Here is an 8412-nt window from a genome sequence, read left to right as displayed (position 1 = left end):
GGGATCCGCAGTTTCTTGGGTCATGCAGGATTTTACAGAAGGTTCATTAAGGATTTTTCAAAGATCTCCTAACCGTTGACCAAACTCTTGGAGAAGGATACCCCTTTTGATTTCGGAAACAACTGTCTGAATGCATTTAATGTGCTAAAAGAAAAGTTAGTGCAAGCACCAATCCTGGCAACACCGAAGTGGAATGAGCCGTTCGAAGTAATGTGTGATGCTAGTGGTTATGCAGTGGGAGCGATCTTGGGTCAGAGGAGAAATAAGCAATTTCAAACGATCTATTATTCTAGCAAGACTCTCACAAGTGCACAAGAGAATTACACCACTACTGAAAAGGAATAATTAGTAGTAGTGTTTGCTTTTGATAAATTCAGAACATATCTCATCCTATCTAATGTCACAGTGTTCACAGATCATTCGGCACTCCGTTATCTCATGAACAAGGCAGATGCGAAGCCGAGATTGATTCGGTGGATATTGTTGTTGCAAGAATTTGATATGGAAATAAAAGATAAAAAGGGGACAGAGAATATGATTGCAGATCATCTGTCGAGATTAGAAGACTGTGAGGGGCAAGAACTGGCAAGCAAGAAATTAATGATTTATTCCCTAAAGAGCATCTCAGATGCGATGTAAATCGAATCAAAAAGATATTCCATGGTTTGCGATTTTTGTGAATTATCCGTCGGGAAGGGTATTGAAGCGTGATTTAAGCTTTCAATGTAAGAAGAAATTTTTTTCGATGACCTTAAGAATTTTTTTTTCTGGAAGATCCCTTACTGCTCCGTATTTGTGCAGATCAGGTGGTGCGAATGTGTGTTTCTAGGGAGGAAGGTTGGAACATCATTGCGCATTGTCATTCAGGCCCAGTGGGGGGGCATTATGCATCAAGTCGAACTGCAGAGAAGGTTTTAGCCGCTGGGTTCTATTAGCCGACCTTATTCCAAGATGTTCATCAATTCATTTTACGATGTGATAGTTGTCAAAGGGCTGGAAACTTATCACGAAGGGACGAGATGCCTCAAAATCCTTTGCAATTTTGCGAGGTGTTTGATGTATGGGGAATTGATTTCATGGGACCATTTCCAAAGTCCAACGACAATCAATACATTCTCGTAGCAGTTGATTATGTTTCCAAGTGGGTGGAAGCCCAAGCTCTTCCAACTAATGATGCAAGAACTGTGGTGAAGTTTTTGAAGAAGTTATTTACGCGATTTGGAACTCCAAGAATTATCATTAGCGATCAAGGAACCCAATTTTGTAACATACAATTGGCGAAAGTGTTAAAGTGTTATGGAGTTCATCATCATCTTGCTACTCCTTAGCATCCGCAAACGAGTGGGCAAGTAGAGGTTACAAACAGAGAGCTCAAGAGAATCTTAATCAAATCAGTGGAACAAGGGAAACGAGATTGGTCCGAAAGTTTAGATGACACTTTGGGCTAATAGAACAACATACAAAACCCTAATTGGGACCACTCCCTATAATTTAGTGTATGGAAAATCTTTCCATTTACTGGTGGAATTAAAGTACAAAGCATATTTGGCAATTGAAAGTGATGAATTTTGACTTGCACAAATCTGGAGAGCAACGAATATTACATCTCGATGAGTTAGACGAATAGAGGATGAAGGCATATGATGAGAATGCAAGGATATATAAGGAAAGGATTCGGAAGTGGCATGACAAGCATATTAAGATTCCGAAGGACTTCAAAGCAGGCGATCAGGTGTTACTATTCAACTCTCATCTACATTTATTCCCGGGGAAACTCAAATCAAGGTGGTCTGGTCCGTATACCATAACTGAAGTTTCACCTCATGGAGCCATTGAGATTAAACATCCGAAGAAGGGCACATTCAAGGTGAATGGGCATAGGCTGAAACCATACTATGGCGGATAGATTTATAGTGACAATAGAGAAGTATTTTTCCTCCATGAACCCCCGTGAGGTAAGACAAGGTATGTCAAGCTTAGTGATGTTAAACAAGGGCTTCTTGGGAGGCAACCCAAGTGTTTAGTTTGATTGCATGAATAATTTGTTAAATGTTGGTGTCTTGATTTTTAGATGCTTTTGCTAAGATTTTCTTGTGGGCTTTGTGTATTCATCGTGTGTTTTCATGTGGAATTGGCGAAGTTGTGTTGTTTGAGCTTTATTCCATGTTTTTCACTGGTAAAACTTGCATACTAGGGCAGGCTCTGAGTGTGTAAACATGTTCAGAAACTTTCTGCAGAGCATGCAGGTTTTTCTAAGGCATCTACTGAAAACGCACGGGCGTGCGGAATTTTCGCACGCCCGTGGATTTGTATTGCGAGCTCATCCAGAGAAGGCACAGGGGCGTGCGGCTGCCCCTGTGAATGACCATGTGAATATCGCACGCCTATGGGTAATTTCAGCACGGGTGTGTGATTTCTTGCAGAGTTTGTCAAATTATCCCGAGAGCGCACAGCGGCGTGAACTCGCTCCTGTGGGCGACCTTGTGAAAACCGCACGGGCATGGGTAATTTCTACACGCCCGTGCAGAATCTCTGTAGAGGAGTCCTCTCTATCCCGAGAAGATACAGGGGAGTGCGTCTGCCCCTGTGAGATCTTCGTTTGAGGCGCACGGGCGTGGGTGATTCCCGCACGCCCGTGTGGATCTCCAGGAATTAAAAGACTGTCTGCTCTCCCAATACATTGTTCCTCAGCTAATCCTAAGCCGCCCAAAGAACATATTCCGACATTCTCCTGTCTTCCTATTGTTGTCTTTGAATCGATTTATTGTGCATTGTGCGGATTGTAGGGGTGTTTAGCTTTGACTCATCGGTAAGCCTTTGTTTCCTCTCATCACCAATTTCCTTTGAGTCTAGCTGATTACCTGCGATTAAAATAGATAATGTGCATCGGTTTCTCACTAAAATGGTTATGATTTGTTTTTGAGAAGATCTGGAAGTGAGATAGGGGTGTAGCTGGAATAGTGGCTACAAGGGCCGTGTGTTTTCCACGCCCCGTGAAAGTGCACAGGCGTGTGGAATTTCCGCACGGCCGTATGTTGTGATTTTCCTGCAGTCTGAATGATACTGATTGATTTTCTTTTTCTAATACATGCAGGTATGGCCACCAGATCAAAGAAGGCAGTTACTAAACATCCTAGAGGGCTTGCTTCTTAGCCGGAAGTCATGGAATTCACACTTCCTATGCATCGAGCACGGTTTGAGCGGTTATCGAAGCTTAAGTTTGGTCAAACGCGAATCCCGGATGTTGGGTCACTCAGGAAGGTGCAACTAGCAGATGACATGGCTGATGAGGTCGAGAAACTATTATTGGTTGGTAGTTAACACAAGTTATTGAATATTCATGACCCTGCTATCCGCTTACTCACTTTAGAGGTGCTTGCTTCATTTGAGTTCGACCACTCTTATGCTCATTTTGATAGTGTCAGTGCTATTCAGTTCAGAGCTTTTTGGCAACATCATAGTATGAGCGTCACACAGTTCTCCACTAGACTTTGTCTATATGATGAGGAGTATACTAAGACTGAGGAGTATGAGAGTCTTCCAATTGACATGTCGGGTTTATCTCCCAAGGAGGCGTATAAAATATTATGTGGTAAGGGGCATGATAAGTGCTTGTGCGATATGAATGCGAAGCGTTCATTCCTTATGTTGAGCATTACTTTTCTTAGGTTTTTACATTAATATGTGTGTTTTTATGTTACTTTTATGCAGGAAGGGTTGTGAGGCCGAGTATGAAGGAAATAGGCCAATGTGGATCATAATGCACCTATTTTGGAGGAAACCTTGCTAAGGTTCAAACGCGAAGACATAGGTCAGGTGTGAGATGCTAGAGTGTGTGCCAACCTCCTCGTATTCGAGTAGGCACATCCATTTAGAGGGGCATAAAGGCAGTCACATTCGAGCATTCCGACTTATGCACATAGAACAAGAGCTCCACCAACGTGTACACCATCGAAGAAGCAAGTGATCCACGACGTGAACGTGTGCTCGTTTGCGTTACCCCGATGAAAGTGTGGAATTGGGAAGCTATTCAGGTCGAATACTGTAGCAGAGTAATGTAGCAGTACTGTAGCATGTACTATAGCAGCAGTGTTCACAGCCGGCCGAGAAACCAGAGAAACATAGAATCCACACGGGCATGTGGAAATTATCCACGGCCGTGTGGAAATTCCGCACGGGCGCGTGCAGCATCCACGCCGGTGTAGTTGCCCGATTCTAGCCCTATTTAAATCCGATTCGGCCCCGATTTTGGTATTCTTTTCTCCATCTTTTCCCCAACTTGCGAGAGGGCTTCGGCTATGGTTTTGAGGGGTATTGGCTAGGTTTTTGGAGAGGTTCTACGGCTCCGACATCGCGCGTCGTTTGGAAGAAGGTTATTGGGAGAGCTTTCGTCGACACCGATCCAGCGAGGTGTATCCTAGGCCGGACAAAGGATCCCTTGCGACTAGTAGAGGACTCGCCACTAGACCATCGATTCATTGCTTTTACATTCTATTTCTTTGATTGTACTTACCTCCATGGAGAGCTAAACCCCTAGTGGGTACTCGGGTATTGTGAACCCTAGGATGTATTTGTTTCTTTGAACCTCTTTATTATGCTTTCAATAAATTGATGTTTATTGTGAGTTCCAACCTTGAATGCTTGAGTGTATGAACATTTCCCCTAGAGTGACACTAGGGTTGAGAGTTTTTGTTGGTAACCTTGTGAGTGAGTGACACACCACGAGCGTTAGACAAAGCTAGGTTGGAGAGGGTTGAGAGGGTGAGTCGAGAGGTACAGGAGCGTCCCCTTTCCCCTCCGGCTTGATAGATTCTACCTCCGTTCCTCGAGTTCTTTGCAGCTATAATAGAGTGAATGGTCTAAGGGATGAACTTCCACTGGGGCTTAGTTGCGCGTGCAACTGAGTGAAGCGTTGAGGTGATCTTAGTATCTAGGGCTCAATTGTGGTTAGGGACCTTCCACCTGGACCAAAGGGTTAGGTCTATATTAAGGAAGAGATTTATCACTTGGAATCCCTGGAGCTCATTGCAACTCTATGCGAGTACGAGGTGTTGAGATTGTTCAATTTCTCCTCCGGGACATGTATAGAGTTAGGCATAGTTGACCTTAGATTTGGGACTATGTAATTAAGGATGTCCACGACTCACCATTGCATTGATTAGGAAGCATAATAGAGGGTTCTTGCACTTGAAATAATTATCCTAGGTCGAGCATTATCCGGGTACCCCATCTTTATCGATTGCCTTATCCCTTTCTTTACTTTTGCTCTCTTACTTGTTGCTTTTATTGTTGAGAATTGAATCATTATCATACTCCTTATCACTAATCTTTCACATAGCTAAGAATCAAGTTAAGTGTTTTTACTCCCTACTCCGTGTGGATTTGACCCCGCTCACCCAGGATTATTACTTTGACAAACCCGTGCACTTGCGGGATATACGCAAGGGGACCTTGTCACCTCTCATTGCATTACTTACAAAATCAACCTATTCCACGATAGTAGTACCACTAATTGAAATAGTGCAATCAGATGGCGCATGTCCTCCACCACACCCAATGCAAAACATCATGAATGCCACTCTAGGAGAAGTTAGAGTGTCTAACTTCTTACTCAATGACTCAACCTAGGCCACCAATGATGTGACTGCATTGATCTCTTGAAGTCCAACTACCTTCTTTCTCTCCCGTGTGTTCCACTGATAACTGTTCATAGCCATTTCTTCGATGAGATGTTGGACTTCGTCTTCCCTCCTAAGGTACCTCCTACCACAGCATTAAGTAACAACTTTGTGCTTGGGTTCAAACCACTGTAGAAAGTTTGAATAATCATCTACTCAGGGATCCCATTGATAAGTGCTTGTGTATTAGTAATACGAAGTATTCTTTTCATACGATGAGCATTACTTTTATCAGATTTTAGCACTAATATATTTGTATTTATGAACTTTCATGCATAAAGGGTTGTGGAGCCAAATAATTAGATTGTGATTGTACTTTGTTGATGAAGTCTTGGAGTGAACAAATCTGAAGACACAAGTTGTGATCGGAGATATGTGAATGTTTGCCAACCTCCATGCGCTCAAGCAATTACATTGTGTGGAGGGGCACAAAGGTAGTTATATTTGCGTGTTCGGACTTATAAAATGTTAGCAAGATCTTCACCAATATGGCATTTTGTTGAAGAAGTGATGTGATCTATGGCATAGACGTGTGTCCGTTTATGTTGCCTCGATAAAAAGTATGGATTCGAGTGTATTTTGGCGGAGTGCTATAGCAGGTTACTACAGCAAATCACTTTAGCAATTTACTATAGCAGTTACTATTCACAGCCCGTAGAAAATCAGATTTCTAGAAATCCACACGGGTGTGTGCAAATTACCCACGCCCATGTGGATGCCTGATTCCAACCCTTTATAAAGCCATAACTTGTACTTATTTGGGGATCCATCTTTCATCCTTCTTCCCATCTTTTCTCTAACTTTTGGGAGGCCTGCGACTACAGTTTAGAGGGGCTTTGGCATGTTTTTTGGAGTGGATCTACGGCCTCGACACCGTGTTTCTCTTGGAAGATAGTTATTGGTGAAGCTTTCCTCAGCACCGATCTGGCGAGGTGTGTCCTAGGCTTGACAATGGGACCTTTGGAGAGGACGAGGTTACTCCATAAGACCATTAACACGAATACCAAGTGGGTTTCTGTATAGAATACATGTTTTTACTTTGGATTTCATTATTTACTGTATCTTGCTCAATGGAGAACTAAACCCCTAGTGTGTGCTTAGACTTGTAAACCTTAGGATTTTATTGTTTCATTGACCATTTATTATGCTTTACTTAATTGATGTCTTTAATTGAGTTCTAATCTTGAATGCTTGTTTTATGATTTCTCCCTTGGCGTGACACGGGGGTTGAGAGTCCATCTTGGTAGCCTTTATGGATGAGTGACACACCATGAGGGTTAGACAATGCTAGATTAGAGAGGATTGAGAGGGTGAGTCGAGAGATAGCGGAGCGTCCCCTTTCCCCTCTTGAGTGATTTATCCTACCTCCATGTTCCTAGAGTTCTTTGCGGTCATAATAAAGCGAACTGCTAAGAGGAACCCCACTGGGGCTTAGTTGAAGGAGCAACAGAGTGAAGCACTGAAATAATCCTTAGTATCTGGGGCTTAAATGTGTCTAGGGGTCTTTCTCCTAGACCAAAGGGTTAGATCTACATATAGGAATAGGGTTTATCACTTAGAATATCTAGAGTTTCTTGTAATTGTACATAGTATGAGGTGTTGAGACTGAGCAATTTCTCCACTGGGGCATAGTATAGAGTTAGTCACAGTTGACCTTAGGTTTGGGACCGTGTATTTTAGGATCTCCACGACTCGTTAAGCATCAGTCAGGAGACATAATAGTTGGTCTTGCACTTGAAGCAACAATCCTAGGGGGAGCAATGTCCGAGTGTCCCACTTTCTATAGATTGCCTTTTCTCTCATTTTATCGTGCCTCTCTTTCTTATTTTCTTTAGTGTTGTTCACATTGATTTTATCGACACTATTATTGTTTCATCTTCACTTAGTTAAGTAGCAATCATTGTGTTTCTATTCACTATTCCCTGTTAACCCACTCACCTAGGATTTATTACTTCGAGAAACCCGTGCACTTGTGGGTCACACGCAAGGGGCGTTATCATCCATGTTAAGAACATTTCTGCATGAGCTCCTTGAATCTATCCCATGTCTCAAAAAGAGACTCCAATTCCGTTTGCACAAAAGAAGATATCTCATTCCTAAGCTTCATAGATTTTCGGGGTGGGAAATATTGGGCAAGAAAAGCTTCTACCGTTTCCTCCCAAGTAGTGATCGATGCTTTAGGTAATGAATGTAGCCATTGCTTTGCTCTCCCTTTTAAGGAAAATAGTAAAAATGAGACATAAACCATGGTAAAAATGATGCTTAAAGCATGTAAAACATATAGAGAAATATGTCTACTTAAGCTCTTATCACCTCCATTTGTTAAATTTCTAATGTTGAGCATTATTAGAAAAATCTAAGGAGATCATGGGCTGGGAGCCTTGACTTGATATCTTCACAAAAGTCTTACACCTTGACTTGATATCTTCACAAAAGCAATTAAAATCAATTATGTTTTACTCAAAATAAACTAAACAAGAGTTAATGTGTAAACAAAGAGGGCTATTTTTCATGGTCGTGTTCAACACCAATAAACTAATCTCAATCTTGCACCCAAGGGAAGTACAACCATGTTTTATTATGGCTAAACACAGACCCAAATTATGTGAGACCAACCATGTTTTATTATGGTGAAGCAGTATTTAGACTTAAAAAAAACTAAATCTCAAAGAAGTGCATGGATTCTCATTTTTTAATATTAAAAATTCATTTTAAGTTATTCATTTGATTTTAA

General features: G+C 41.9%; 1 non-coding gene across 1 annotated transcript; it reads left to right on the top strand.

Annotated features, from left to right (window-relative positions):
* Nucleotides 1-7675: 7675 nt before the first annotated feature.
* On the top strand, nucleotides 7676-7782 carry LOC120252184. Its single transcript, XR_005533727.1, has one exon. It is a non-coding gene; the product is annotated as a small nucleolar RNA R71 (small nucleolar RNA).
* Nucleotides 7783-8412: the final 630 nt, after the last annotated feature.

This window comes from Dioscorea cayenensis, chromosome 20, assembly GCF_009730915.1.
Source record: "Dioscorea cayenensis subsp. rotundata cultivar TDr96_F1 chromosome 20, TDr96_F1_v2_PseudoChromosome.rev07_lg8_w22 25.fasta, whole genome shotgun sequence".
Taxonomy (NCBI): Eukaryota; Viridiplantae; Streptophyta; class Magnoliopsida; order Dioscoreales; family Dioscoreaceae; genus Dioscorea; species Dioscorea cayenensis.
This window is presented reverse-complemented; position numbering and strand designations above follow the sequence as displayed.